The sequence below is a fragment of the Triticum aestivum genome, chromosome 7D (assembly GCF_018294505.1).
Source record: "Triticum aestivum cultivar Chinese Spring chromosome 7D, IWGSC CS RefSeq v2.1, whole genome shotgun sequence".
Classification (NCBI taxonomy): Eukaryota; Viridiplantae; Streptophyta; class Magnoliopsida; order Poales; family Poaceae; genus Triticum; species Triticum aestivum.
In genome coordinates, this window is record NC_057814.1 from 522,812,770 (window position 1) to 522,827,777 (window position 15,008).

The 15,008-nt window shown below is 45.1% G+C and overlaps 1 pseudogene; it reads right to left on the minus strand.

Annotated features, from left to right (window-relative positions):
* Nucleotides 1–979: 979 nt before the first annotated feature.
* LOC123171227 (uncharacterized) overlaps nt 980–15,008 on the minus strand; it is a 38,285-nt pseudogene continuing 24,256 nt past the window's right edge.

Sequence of the window (15,008 nt, forward strand, 5' to 3'; positions counted from 1 at the left end):
AAATGATTGTATCTAGACTTATTTTAGTTATAAATACATTCATTTTCAACCATTTCTAGGACAAGTATTTCCGGACGGGGGGAGTAATTTGTATATTCATGATTAGATGCGACACTCATTGCTGGGCCCTACATGTCATAATGGTCAATTTAACGGTCAATGCTTACGTGTGGGCCAACCCTGTTATAATCGAGTTTAATTTCGTTCAAATCAGTCGCTAGTGTTTTTGTAAAGAATTAGTGCAAAAGTAGTAGTTTTCAGCATAAATTTGTAAAGTGATAGTTTGTAGGCACGGTATCACGAATTGTGGTAGTTTTTTTTGAATACTCGGATTTAGACGAGGAAAAGGAGACCCATGCGAAATCGAGCGTCCTGGCTGTGCCTCGACCAAAATTGAGCATCCAGGCGGTGCCTCGACCGATGCGGCCGACGACGAGCACCGGTGAGCGCGGTGCATGGTGCAGCGAACTGGACAGGCGGCAGGAGCGGCTACCACGGGCGTGGCTTGGGGAGCTGCACGCACGTCCAGCAATGGCGAGCGCATCCAACGCCACCATGGGCGTGTTTGGTTGCTTTCGCTGCCGGGCCTGGCTCAGAGGGGAAAAACGAGCCAGGCTGAGCAGGTCCTGGGTGAGGAAAAATGAGGCCAAAAACGTGGATGGCCAGTTGATTGGTTGCCTGCATTGAGGGTCTTGCCATCGAGATGCAATTTTCACCCATCGTTTGGTTGCATACATGCATATGATTACCAGTGTTAACAACAAAACTTAACAGCCATCAGGTTGGGCTTCACATTTCGTCAAACACTTTGAGCGCGTCGGAGCTTCCACTGCCCATTCTGCCCACCACCAGTTCCGGGCAACCGTGGACGCGCCCCACTGGCCGCTGTGGCCGTGGCTGCGCCCGGCTCGCCGCGGTTGTGTACTGGGCTTGGGCTTGGACGGAGAGTTCGCCGGGGAGAGGGAAGAAGAGGTAGGCGTCAAGGCTGCAGCGGGATGCAGCCGTGCTCCCCGACCAGCCGCTTCATGTCCTTGCTGCCGCTGCCGAAGATCCTGCAGATCGCCACCGTTGCCGCCTACTGTGTGCCGGTCGACCCGGCTCTGAGCGCGTGCACTAGCCGTGGGAGCACGCCCAGCGAGACCAGGGTGTTGGGGGAGATGACGTCCACCATGTTCCCGAGCGCGCGCACCACAGAGCGCCTGAAGCTGTCGCCGCCCGTCGCCAGGTACTGCAGGCAGTCGGCGGCGTGCTCCTTGGAGCCCAACACGGTGCTGTAGTCAAGCAGGTTGACCATGAGTCCATGACGTGGACGACGGTGCCGTAGTCAAGCACGATGCCATACTCACAACAACAGCCATCAGGACGGCCTTCTCGCGACCGACGAGGCTGCTGCCGGACTCGGCCAGCCGGATGAGCGGCGGCAGCGCGCCCTCCGACACGAGCCGACATATCACCACTACAAAAAAATACACTTCCGTGATGATACGTGTTTGTCACAGTAGGTCACATTTTCTGTCATGCATGTACATCCATGACAAATTTATGACAGAATGAAGATAGTCATACCTGTGCTGTCGTAGAAGTGTTCCATGACATTACCAAAATTATCATCACGGAAGTGTCCACTTCCATGACGATAAATCGCGCGTCATAGAAGTGCTTTCGTCAAGGGTGACCGACACGTGGCATCCACCGTAACGGGACGCCGTTAAGCCATCGGGTCCGGTTTTGGATCCGATAACCCGCTAACAGTCACGACCAATGCCGATTTTCCACGTGTAAAATTCTCATTGGCCGACGGAACCACGCGTCAGCTCCGCGTTGGCACATGTGTCACTCATCCAACGGTCGAGATGGGCCTATGATATGTTGACACGTGGACGGGCCCAAAAGTGGCCCATAAAGTTTAAATGGGCCGGCCCAACTAAAGGCCCACAAGATTTAGCGGACCATAATGGGCCGGCCCATCTAAAGGCCCACAAGATTTTGCAGACCATAATAGGCCGGCCCAGCTAAAGGCCCACAAGATTTAGCGGACCACAATGGGCCGGCCCAACTAAAGGCCCACAAGATTTTGCAGACCATAATGGGCCGGCCCAGCTAAAGGCCCAACATTCTCAGTTAAGGCCCGTACGGCTAGTGTCAAATTGGCCCATCAACGGCCTATCCTAAAGTTGTCATCATCGCGGCCCATGGTCACTTCTGGCCCGTTAACAGTCCGCTAAGTATATGGGCCGAATTACGGCCCGGTGTATTTCCGGCCTGTTAAAGGTCCCGCTTCATTTGGGCCCATTTACAGGCCATTGAAACTTTCGGCCCATAAACGACCGTGAAGGATTTGGGTCATATTCGGCCATGTCTGACATTCGGCCTGTTAGAGGCCCACTATAGATTTGGGCCACTTTCGGCCTGTTGTGATTTGCGGCTTGTTAACGTCGGACGAAATCCATGGGCCATATCTGGCCAACGTCACATCGGGCCCATTAACGGCCCATATAAAAATGACGATAATCTGGCCCGACCAAACTTCCGGCCTGTTAAAGGCCCGTGTATTAGGTTGGTGCATTTACGGCCCGTCCGAATTTCGGCCTGTGAAAGATCCGCATCGTAAATGGACCACCATTTCGGCCTGCTAAGACCAGTGGGTTATTTGGCACAATCAGGGCCCAATCTCACTTTCGGTCTATTAAAGGCCCATGTTTTTTATGGGCTCGAGATATTTACACCTGTAAACGGCCTATTGTTACTGAGGGCCCAAATTATGTTTAGGCCTGTTAAAGGCCCACTATGGGCACATGCCTACCAGAAAAATATGAAAGCTTATGCTGATTTAGGCCCAGATATTTTTAGTGGGCTACATGCAAATTTCGGGCCATAATCGTATTTAGCCCAATTGGAATGGGCCTGACGAATGTTGGCATGTTGGGCTCCTACGAAGCTTTCGGCCGAATACACTACTAAGATAAACCTACACTATACAAAAATAGCGTCGTAATTACGGCAGCCTTTGGCAGCATCATAAATGCTGTATCACAACAAAATAAATTCCAACCATACAACAAAAGGCCTATTGGCATAAAGTTTACAGTCCTTGCAGATAAAAGCACCATCAGATGTATAGAAGCACATATCATTTGACCTGAGTGCTAATGTTTCAGGCTGTAGAATCTGATGGAGCAGCACGATCTTCACCTTTTTTCCGCCATTGCTCTTGAACAACGAAGCGAATGTCTGATAGTCTGGTTTCAAAACCATTCATATCTTGACGACATTTGTCAACCACTATTCTTGTTTCCAAAACGACGTCCATTAGGGATTGGGCTTGTGTATGGAGCACAGATATATCACTCTGTCTGCAAAAAGATTTTGTTCAGTAGGCGATTTGGACGAGGTTACCTTGACAACCAACCCAGAATTACGCAGGAAGGTGCTTTTTGCACTGTTAGTGGAGAGATACTGACGCACTGCAGCAAGAGGTGACATTGTACCTGTGGTAGCCTCGTCACCTTCAGGTGGTTGTGGCTGTTCAATCATTTGTTCCATAGCTTTCTGAAAGTTTGAACTTGTAGATTAGTGTACCAGATAATTTACTAATGAGACAGAAACAAACAAAGTAGGTTACACGTTTATACATAACTTATTTTGGTGAAGTACTGTAATACATTAGCATGTATTGTAGTGCCAACTACATAATAAAATCACTTTCGGAACATATGTCCATGTAGCATGCCTACTGTATTGTCTATTTCCTCACATTCGTTGACATCTAAGGATAAAGAGACATGGTTTAAAGTAGGATGAACATAGTATGACATCATTCATATCATGGGCAAACATATATAAAACAAACAAGCTATTTTATCATTGTGTGTGCACGTGAACATAACAACTAGATTACAGATCAAGACCAAAAGAATATCCTTCATCTCTTTTCAACCATGTAAGGTGAAATGATATGTTAAGACAACAGTGTATAAAAGTGAACAGAGTAACTGACATTGGCTGCAAACCAAGTAGTTAAATGAACACATCACATTACCAATCAGTTCAAAGGCAGGAGTAAGGACTTACAACAGCGGCTTGAACTGGCGTGCTCATGCCCTTCATCTTGCTGGTGTGGCAATCCATGAAGATTGGCATTGCATTGCATTCGGTTCAGGTTCTTTTTGGTCCGCACAGGCTTTCCTCTGTATTTGGAACAAGTCAATATAGATACGATAATATGTCATAGAAAAAAGAAGGAAGTAGCAACTATTTATAAGAGCCTCGCAGTGTGCAATATAGCTACGAGATCCTGTTGTCTGTTGGAATTTTACTTTAGAACGGTTGGTCTTGTTCTTCAAATAGTTAGCCTAGAAGAAGATACACTTGTAAGGCACATACATAAATACAAGTTCTGAAGGAAATATGCCCTAGAGGCAATAATAAAGTATTATTTATTTACTTATATCATGATAAACGTTTATTATTCATGCTAGAATTGTATTAACCGGAAACATAATACATGTGTGAATACATAGACAAACATAGTGTCACTAGTATGCCTCTACTTGACTAGCTCGTTGATCAAAGATGGTTATGTTTCCTAGCCATAGACATGAGTTGTCATTTGATTAACGGGATCACATCATTAGGAGAATGATGTGATTGACATGACCCATTCCGTTAGCTTAGCACTCGATCGTTTAGTATGTTGATATTGCTTTCTTCATGACTTATACATGTTCCTATGACTATGAGATTATGCAACTCCCGTTTACCGGAGGAACACTTTGTGTGCTACCAAACGTCACAACGTAACTGGGTGATTATAAAGGTGCTCTACAGGTGTCTCCAAAGGTACTTGTTGGGTTGGCGTATTTCGAGATTAGGATTTGTCACTCCGATTGTCGGAGAGATGTCTCTGGGCCCACTCAGTAATACACATCACATATAAACCTTGCAAGCATTGTGACTAATGAGTTAGTTGCGGGATGATGTATTACGGAACGAGTAAAGAGACTTGCCGGTAACGAGATTGAACTAGGTATCGAGATACCGACGATCGAATCTCGGGCAAGTAACATACCGATGACAAAGGGAACAACGTATGTTGTTATGCGGTCTGACCGATAAAGATCTTCGTAGAATATGTGGGAACCAATATGAGCATCCAGGTTCCGCTATTGGTTATTGACCGGAGAGGTGTCTCGGTCATGTCTACATAGTTCTTGAACCCGTAGGGTCCGCACGCTTAACGTTACGATGACAGTTATATTATGAGTTTATATGTTTTGATGTACCGAAGGTTGTTCAGAGTCCCGGATGTGATCACGGACATGACGAGGAGTCTCGAAATGGTCGAGACATAAATATTGATATATTGGAAGCCTATGTTTGGACATCGGAAGTGTTCCGGGTGAAATCGGGATTTTTTCGGAGTACCGGGAGGTTACCGGACCCCCCCCGGTAACTTAATGGGCCTTAGTGGGCCTAGGTGGAGGAGAGGAGAGGAGGCCAGGGCAGGGCCGCGCGCCCCTTCCCCCCCAGTCCGAATAGGACAAGGAGAGGGGGGCGGCGCCCCCCTTCCTTCCTCCCCTCCACCTCTTCCCCCTCTCTCCTAGTCCAACATGGAAAAGGGGGGGGGGAGTCCTACTCCCGGTAGGAGTAGGAGACCTCCTAGGCGCGCCTCTCCTCCTTGGCCGGCGGCCTCCCCCTTGCACCTTTATATACGGGGGCAGGGGGCACCTCTAGACACACAATTGATCAATGATCTTTTAGCCGTGTGCGGTGCCCCCTCCACCATATTACACCTCGATAATATCGTAGCGGAGCTTAGGCGAAGCCCTGCGTCGGTGGAACATCATCATCGTCACCACGCCGTCGTGCTGACGAAACTCTCCCTCAACACTCGGCTGGTCAGAGTTCGAGGGACGTCATCGAGCTGAACGTGTGCTGAACTCGGAGGTGCCGTGCGTTCGGTACTTGATCGGTCGGATCATGAAGACGTACGACTACATCAACCGCGTTGTGTTAGCGCTTCCGCTTTCGGTCTACGAGGGTATGTGGACAACACTCTCCCCTCTCGTTGCTATGCATCACCATGATCTTGCGTGTGCGTAGAATTTTTTTGAAATTACTACGTTCCCCATCAGTGGCATCCGAGCCTGGTTTTATGCGTTGATGTTATGCACGAGTAGAACACAAGTGAGTTGTGGGCGATATAAGTCATACTGCTTACTAGCATGTCATACTTTGGTTCAGCGGTATTGTGAGATGAAGCGGCCCGGACCGACATTACGCGTACGCTTATGCGAGACTGGTTTCACCGTTGCGAGCACTCGTTGCTTAAAGGTGACTGGCGGGTGTCTGTCTCTCTCACTTTAGTTGAACCGAGTGTGGCTACGCCCGGTCCTTGCGAAGGTTAAAACATCACTAACTTGACAAACTATCGTTGTGGTTTTGATGCGTAGGTAAGAACGGTTCTTGCTAAGCCCGTAGCAGCCACGTAAAACTTGCAACAACAAAGTAGAGGACGTCTAACTTGTTTTTGCAGGGCATGTTGTGATGTGATATGGTCAAGACATGATGCTATATTTTATTGTATGAGATGATCATGTTTTGTAACCGAGTTATCGGCAACTGGCAGGAGCCATATGGTTGTCGCTTTATTGTATGCAATGCAATCGCCATGTAATTGTTTTACTTTATCACTAAGCGGTAGCGATAGTCGTAAAAGCAATAGTTGGCGAGACGACAACGATGCTACGATGGAGATCAAGGTGTCGAGCCGGTGACGATGGTGATCATGACGGTGCTTCGGAGATGGAGATCACAAGCACAAGATGATGATGGCCATATCATATCACTGATATTGATTGCATGTGATGTTTATCTTTTATGCATCTTATCTTGCTTTGATTGACGGTAGCATGATAAGATGATCTCTCACTAAAATTTCAAGATAAAAGTGTTCTCCCTGAGTATGCACCGTTGCGAAAGTTCTTCGTGCTGAGACACCACATGATGATCGGGTGTGATAGGCTCTACGTTCAAATACAACGGGTGCAAAACAGTTGCACACGCGGAATACTCAGGTTAAACTTGACGAGCCTAGCATATGCAGATATGGCCTCGGAACACGGAGACCGAAAGGTCGAGCGTGAATCATATAGTAGATATGATCAACATAGTGATGTTCACCATTGAAACTACTCCATCTCACGTGATGATCGGACATGGTTTAGTTGATTTGGATCACGTAATCACTTAGATGATTAGAGGGATGTCTATCTAAGTGGGAGTTCTTAAGTAATATGATTAATAGAACCTAAATTTATCATGAACTTAGTACCTGATAGTATCTTGCTTGTCTATGTTAATTGTAGATAAATGGCCCGTGCTGTTGTTCCGTTGAATTTTAATGCGTTCCTTGAGAAAGCAAAGTTGAAAGATGATGGTAGCAATTACACGGACTGGGTCCGTAACTTGAGGATTATCCTCATTGCTGCACAGAAGAATTATGTCCTGGAAGCACCGCTAGGTGCCAGGCCTCCTGCAAGAGCAACACCAGAAGTTATGAACGTCTGGCAGAGCAAAGCTGATGACTACTCGATAGTTCAGTGTGCCATGCTTTACGGCTTAGAACCGGGTCTTCAACGACGTTTTGAACGTCATGGAGCATATGAGATGTTCTAGGAGTTGAAGTTAATATTTCAAGCAAATGCCCGGATTGAGAGATATGAAGTCTCCAATAAGTTCTACAGCTGCAAGATGGAAGAGAATAGTTCTGTCAGTGAGCATATACTCAAAATGTCTGGGTATAATAATCACTTGATTCAACTGGGAGTTAATCTTCCAGATGATAGCGTCATTGACAGAATTCTTCAATCACTGCCACCAAGCTACAAGAGCTTCGTGATGAACTATAACATGCAAGGGATGAATAAGACAATTCCCGAGCTCTTCGCAATGCTAAAGGCAGCGGAGGTAGAAATCAAAAAGGAGCATCAAGTGTTGATGGTCAGTAAGACCACTAGTTTCAAGAAAAAGGGCAAAGGGAAGAAGAAGGGGAACTTCAAGAACAACAAGCAAGTTGCTGTTCAGGAGAAGAAACCCAAGTCCGGACCTAAGCCTGAAACTGAGTGCTTCTACTGCAAGCAGACTGGTCACTGGAAGCGGAACTGCCCCAAGTATTTGGCGGATAAGAAGGATGGCAAGGTTAACAAAGGTATATGTGATATACATGTTATTGATGTGTACCTTACTAATGCTCGCAGTAGCACCTGGGTATTTGATACTGGTTCTGTTGCTAATATTTGCAACTCAAAACAGGGGCTACGGATTAAGCGAAGATTGGCTAAGGACGAGGTGACGATGCGCGTGGGAAATGGTTCTACATCTACCTTCGGGATTAGTTTTAGACCTAAATAATTGTTATTTGGTGCCAGCGTTGGGCATGAACATTATATCTGGATCTTGTTTAATGCGAGACGGTTATTCATTTAAAGCAGAGAATAATGGTTGTTCTATTTATATGAATAATATCTTTTATGGTCATGCACCCTTGAAGAGTGGTCTATTTTTAATGAATCTCGATAGTAGTGACACACATATTCATAATGTCGAAGCCAAAAGATGCAGAGTTGATAATGACAGTGCAACTTATTTGTGGCACTGCCGTTTAGGTCATATCGGTGTAAAGCGCATGAAGAAACTCCATACTGATGGACTTTTGGAATCACTTGATTATGAATCACTTGGTACTTGTGAACCATGCCTCATGGGCAAGATGACTAAAACACCGTTCTCCGGAACTATGGAGAGAGCAACAGATTTATTGGAAATCATACATACAGATGTATGTGGTCCGATGAATATTGAGGCTCGTGGCGGATATCGTTATTTTCTCACCTTCACAGATGATTTGAGTAGATATGGGTATATCTACTTAATGAAACATAAGTCTGAAACATTTGAAAAGTTCAAAGAATTTCAGAGTGAAGTTGAAAATCATCGTAACAAGAAAATAAAATTTCTACGATCTGATCGTGGAGGAGAATGCTTGAGTTATGAGTTTGGTCTTCATTTGAAACAATGCGGAATAGTTTCGCAACTCACGCCACCCGGAACACCACAGCGTAATGGTGTGTTCGAACATCGTAATCGTACTTTACTAGATATGGTGCGATCTATGATGTCTCTTACTGATTTACCGCTGTCGTTTTGGGGTTATGCTTTAGAGACGGCTGCATTCACTCTAAATAGGGCACCATCAAAATCCGTTGAAACGACACCTTATGAACTATGGTTTGGCAAGAAACCAAAGTTGTCGTATCTTAAAGTTTGGGGTTGCGATGCTTATGTGAAGAAACTTCAACCTGATAAGCTCGAACCTAAATCGGAGAAATGTGTCTTCATAGGATACCCAAAGAAGACTGTTGGGTAAACCTTCTATCACAGATCCGAAGGCAAGACATTCGCTGCTAAGAATGGATCCTTTCTAGAGAAGGAGTTTCTCTCGAAAGAAGTGAGTGGGAGGAAAGTAGAACTTGATGAGGTAACTGTACCTGCTCCCTTATTGGAAAGTAGATCATCACAGAAACCAGTTTCTACGACACCTACGCCAATTAGTGGGGAAGTTAATGATAATGATCATGAAACTTCAGATCAAGTTATTACTGAACCTCGTAGGTCAACCAAATCAAGATCCGCACCAGAGTGGTACGGTAATCCTGTTCTGGAGGTTATGTTATTAGACCATGATGAACCTACGAACTATGAAGAAGCGATGGTGAGCCCAGATTCCGCAAAATGGCTTGAGGCCATGAAATCCGAGATGGGATCCATGTATGAGAACAAAGTATGTACTTTGGTTGACTTGCCCGATGATCGGCAAGCCATTGAAAATAAATGGATCTTCAAGAAGAAGACTGGCGCTGATGGTAATGTTACTGTCTATAAAGCTCGACTTGTTGTGTAGGGTTTTCGACAAGTTCAAGGGATTGACTACGATGAGACCTTCTCACCCGTAGCGATGCTTAAGTCTGTCCGAATCATGTTAGCAATTGCCGCATTTTATGATTATGAAATTTGGCAAATGGATGTCAAAACAGCATTCCTGAATGGATTTCTGGAAGAAGAGTTGTATATGATGCATCCGGAAGGTTTTGTCGATCCAAAGGGAGCTAACAAAGTGTGCAAGCTCCAGCGATCCATTTATGGACTGGTGCAATCCTCTCAGAGTTGGAATAAACGCTTTGATAGTGTGATCAAAGCATTTGGTTTTATACAGACTTTTGGAGAAGCCTGTATTTACAAGAAAGTGAGTGGGAGCTCAGTAGCATTTCTGATATTATATGTGGATGACATATTGCTGATTGGAAATGATATAGAATTTCTGGATAGCATAAAGGGATACTTGAATAAGAGTTTTTCAATGAAAGACCTCGGTGAAGCTGCATATATATTAGGCATCAAGATCTATAGAGATAGACCAAGACGCTTAATTGGACTTTCACAAAGCACATACCTTGACAAAGTTTTGAAGAAGTTCAAAATGGATCAAGCAAAGAAAGGGTTCTTGCCTGTACTACAAGGTGTGAGATTGAGTAAGACCCAATGCCCGACCACTGCAGAAGATAGAGAGAAGATGAAAGATGTTCCCTATGCTTCAGCCATAGGCTCTATTATGTATGCAATGCTGTGTACCAGACCTGATGTGTGCCTTGCTATAAGTTTAGCAGGGAGGTACCAAAGTAATCCAGGAGTGGATCACTGGACAGCGGTCAAGAACATCCTGAAATACCTGAAAAGGACTAAGGATATGTTTCTCGTTTATGGAGGTGACAAAGAGCTCATCGTAAATGGTTACGTTGATGCAAGCTTTGACACTGATCCGGACGATTCTAAATCGCAAACCGGATACGTGTTTACATTAAACGGTGGAGCTGTCAGTTGGTGCAGTTCTAAGCAAAGTGTCGTGGCGGGATCTACGTGTGAAGCGGAGTACATAGCTGCTTCGGAAGCAGCAAATGAAGGAGTCTGGATGAAGGAGTTCATATCCGATCTAGGTGTCATACCTAGTGCATCAGGACCAATGAAAATCTTTTGTGACAATACTGGTGCAATTGCCTTAGCAAAGGAATCCAGATTTCACAAGAGAACCAAGCACATCAAAAGACGCTTCAATTCCATCCGGGATTTAGTCCAGGTGGGAGACATAGAAATTTGCAAGATACATACGGATCTGAATGTTGCAGACCCGTTGACTAAGCCTCTTCCACGAGCAAAACATGATCAGCACCAAGACTCCATGGGTGTAAGAATCATTACTGTGTAATCTAGATTATTGACTCTAGTGCAAGTGGGAGACTGAAGGAAATATGCCCTAGAGGCAATAATAATGTATTATTTATTTCCTTATATCATGATAAATGTTTATTATTCATGCTAGAATTGTATTAACCGGAAACATAATACATGTGTGAATACATAGACAAACAGAGTGTCACTAGTATGCCTCTACTTGACTAGCTTGTTGATCAAAGATGGTTATGTTTCCTAGCCATAGACATGAGTTGTCATTTGATTAACGGGATCACATCATTAGGAGAATGATGTGATTGACTCGACCCATTCCGTTAGCTTAGCACTCGATCGTTTAGTATGTTGCTATTGCTTTCTTCATGACTTATACATGTTCCTATGACTATGAGATTATGCAACTCCCGTTTACCGGAGGAACACTTTGTGTGCTACCAAACGTCAAAACGTAACTGGGTGATTATAAAGGTGCTCTACAGGTGTCTCCAAAGGTACTTGTTGGGTTGGCGTATTTCGAGATTAGGATTTGTCACTCCGATTGTCAGAGAGATATCCCTGGGCCCACTCAGTAATACACATCACATATAAGCCTTGCAAGCATTGTGACTAATGAGTTAGTTGCGGGATGATGTATTACGGAACGAGTAAAGAGACTTTCCGGTAACGAGATTGAACTAGGTATCGAGATACCGACGATCGAATCTCGGGCAAGTAACATACCGATGACAAAGGGAACAACGTATGTTGTTATGCGGTCTGACCGATAAAGATCTTCGTAGAATATGTGGGAACCAATATGAGCATCCAGGTTCCGCTATTGGTTATTGACCGGAGAGGTGTCTCGGTCATGTCTACATAGTTCTCGAACCCGTAGGGTCCGCACGCTTAACGTTACGATGACAGTTATATTATGAGTTTATATGTTTTGATGTACCGAAGGTTGTTCGGAGTGCCGGATGTGATCACGGACATGACGAGGAGTCTCGAAATGGTCGAGACATAAAGATTGATATATTGGAAGCCTATGTTTGGACATCGGAAGTGTTCCGGGTGAAATCGGGATTTTTCCGGAGTACCAGGAGGTTACCGGAACCCCCCGGTAACTTAATGGGCCTTAGTGGGCCTAGGTGGAGGAGAGGAGAGGAGGCCAGGGCAGGGCCGCGCGCCCCTTCCCCCACAGTCCGAATAGGAGAAGGAGAGGGGGGCGGCGCCCCCCCTTCCTTCCTCCCATCCACCTCTTCCCCCTCTCTCCTAGTCCAACATGGAAAAGGGGGGGGGAGTCCTACTCCCGGTAGGAGTAGGACTCCTCCTAGGCGCGCCTATCCTCCTTGGCCGGCGGCCTCCCCCTTGCACCTTTATATACGGGGGCACCTCTAGACACACAATTGATCAACGATCTTTTAGCCGTGTGCGGTGCCCCCCTCCACCATATTACACCTCGATAATATCGTAGCGGAGCTTAGGCGAAGCCCTGCATCGGTAGAACATCATCATCGTCACCACGCCGTCGTGCTGACGAAACTCTCCCTCAACACTCGGCTGGATCGGAGTTCGAGGGATGTCATCGAGCTGAACGTGTGCTGAACTCGGAGGTGCCGTGCGTTCGGTACTTGATCGGTCAGATCGTGAAGACGTACCACTACATCAACCGCGTTGTGTTAACACTTCCTCTTTCGGTCTATGAGGGTACGTGGACAACACTCTCCCCTCTCGTTGCTATGCATCACCATGATCTTGCGTGTGCGTAGAATTTTTTTGAAATTACTACGTTCCCCATCAAGTTCAATTTGTGGTCTGATCAAATACATATAGCCTACCTGATACTTTGGATCAGACAAGTGTTTAATGAGGGCTGTCCAGTCTTCATCTGTAATATATTCCACTGGTGATGTTTGGGCGATTTCATTGTTAGCCTTGCCTTCAACGTGAGATTTTCTAAGGTGGTACCGATACTGTCGCAAAGCAGACTGAAAAACATGAGTGCATGCTTGTTTAGTTGCATCATCTTTTGGATCCAACTTGAACCTCATCTGTTGAAAAAAGAATGTGAGTCTTATTAGGAGGAAGCTAGAAAGTATGGGCAGAGCAAGACAATATTACTAATTGCGATGAATAACATTACTTACGGATGAATGGTCAAGGAAGGTGTTAAACTGGGTATTGTCTTTCTCATTCCTGTACTGGATCCATGTTGGGAGGATACGTGCATGACACCTAATGGCAACGGCTGCCTCTGATACTAACTTGGCTGAATCTGTAGCATCACGTGGCCTTTTTAAACCTGCCTCAAAATGGATCTCCATTCTTCCTCCTTTAGATTTTGTTAATCTGTCAAGCATTATCCCTGATGTCTGTTTCCGCTTGCGCCGTGGTGCTAGTTCAACAACGAATATGGAAAGTGTTAGTGTACATCAAACTGTGAGAGTACATATAAAGGAGCATGCAACTGCAACTTTACTCGGTCAGGTACCGTCTTGGTGTTAATGCTCATGAGGTTCATATGATCTTGCCAAGTCCTGTTGTGTCAGCAGTGCTTCGGAAGTAGTGTTAGGTGTGAAGGCAGCTTGGGAACTGGCCAGTTCCGGAGCAAACGAACGAGTAACTCATTGAGATGCTGGTACAGTTGAAGCGGATGCTGCAGCTGGTGGAGCAGGTGATACTGTGTTTGTAGATTTAGCCGGTGGACTTGGACCTTCTACTACACTATAAGTACCAGCAGAATCTGGACGACAGATCCTTTTCTGTTTCACCCGACGAGTAATACCACTCCCTACTATATTATTTTCCTTGCTCTTTTTTGACTTTGCCATGTCAAGCCGTACCCACAACCCAAAAGAATAAAATCGCTCTTCAGAACTCATTGATGCATGATACAGACAAGCAATACTTTGATGTAAGACAACCGTATGAGGATGGAATATGTAAGAAAAACAGGACGGCATGCCATATTCACAGCTACGATGTGTAAACTAAGCAGAAGGATTTTCAAGAAAATAGAAGTAATGCAAGCTAGACACCATATGAAAGATGCAACCAATATTACTCTACCAAGTTAAAAGTGTCTTGTCATAAGTGGCAATTCGAAAAATTAGAAGCAGTACACCGTAGAAATCAATGCAAGATGCAACCACTATCAAACTGCCATGTTAAAAGCGTCCAATCATGAGTGACTGATGCGGGATACACAACAGCAGTACTTTGATGTAAGAACATGGTATGATAGATAGATGCAGTGTATTCTAGACACAGAACGCCATGTCATATGCACATGTATAATGTATAAACTCAGCAGGTGCAACTTAATCAAAATAGAAGAAATACAGGCTAGACAACATATGCAACATGAAACCAATCATCACACTGTCAACTTAGAGCAAGCACCTGCGATGGTGGAGTACGGGAGATGAACTCATCATGTAGACTTGGGACTTCAACTTCATTAGCAATAGTAGTGGCAAACCTAGAGAGTCTCTGTTTGCGTCGGTGCGGAGGACCACCAACATCCCCTAACTTACTCTTTTCCTTCCTATTTTCTGATATTGCCTTATGAAGTCAAAACCACAAGAAGATGAATAAAATTAGCTCTGCATAACTGGTTGATGCATGATACAGAGGAACACTACTTTGATGTAAGGCAAGCGCATGATAGGAGGATGGAATATATACAAAAAGACAGTGTTTCATATTCACACGTACGATAGGAG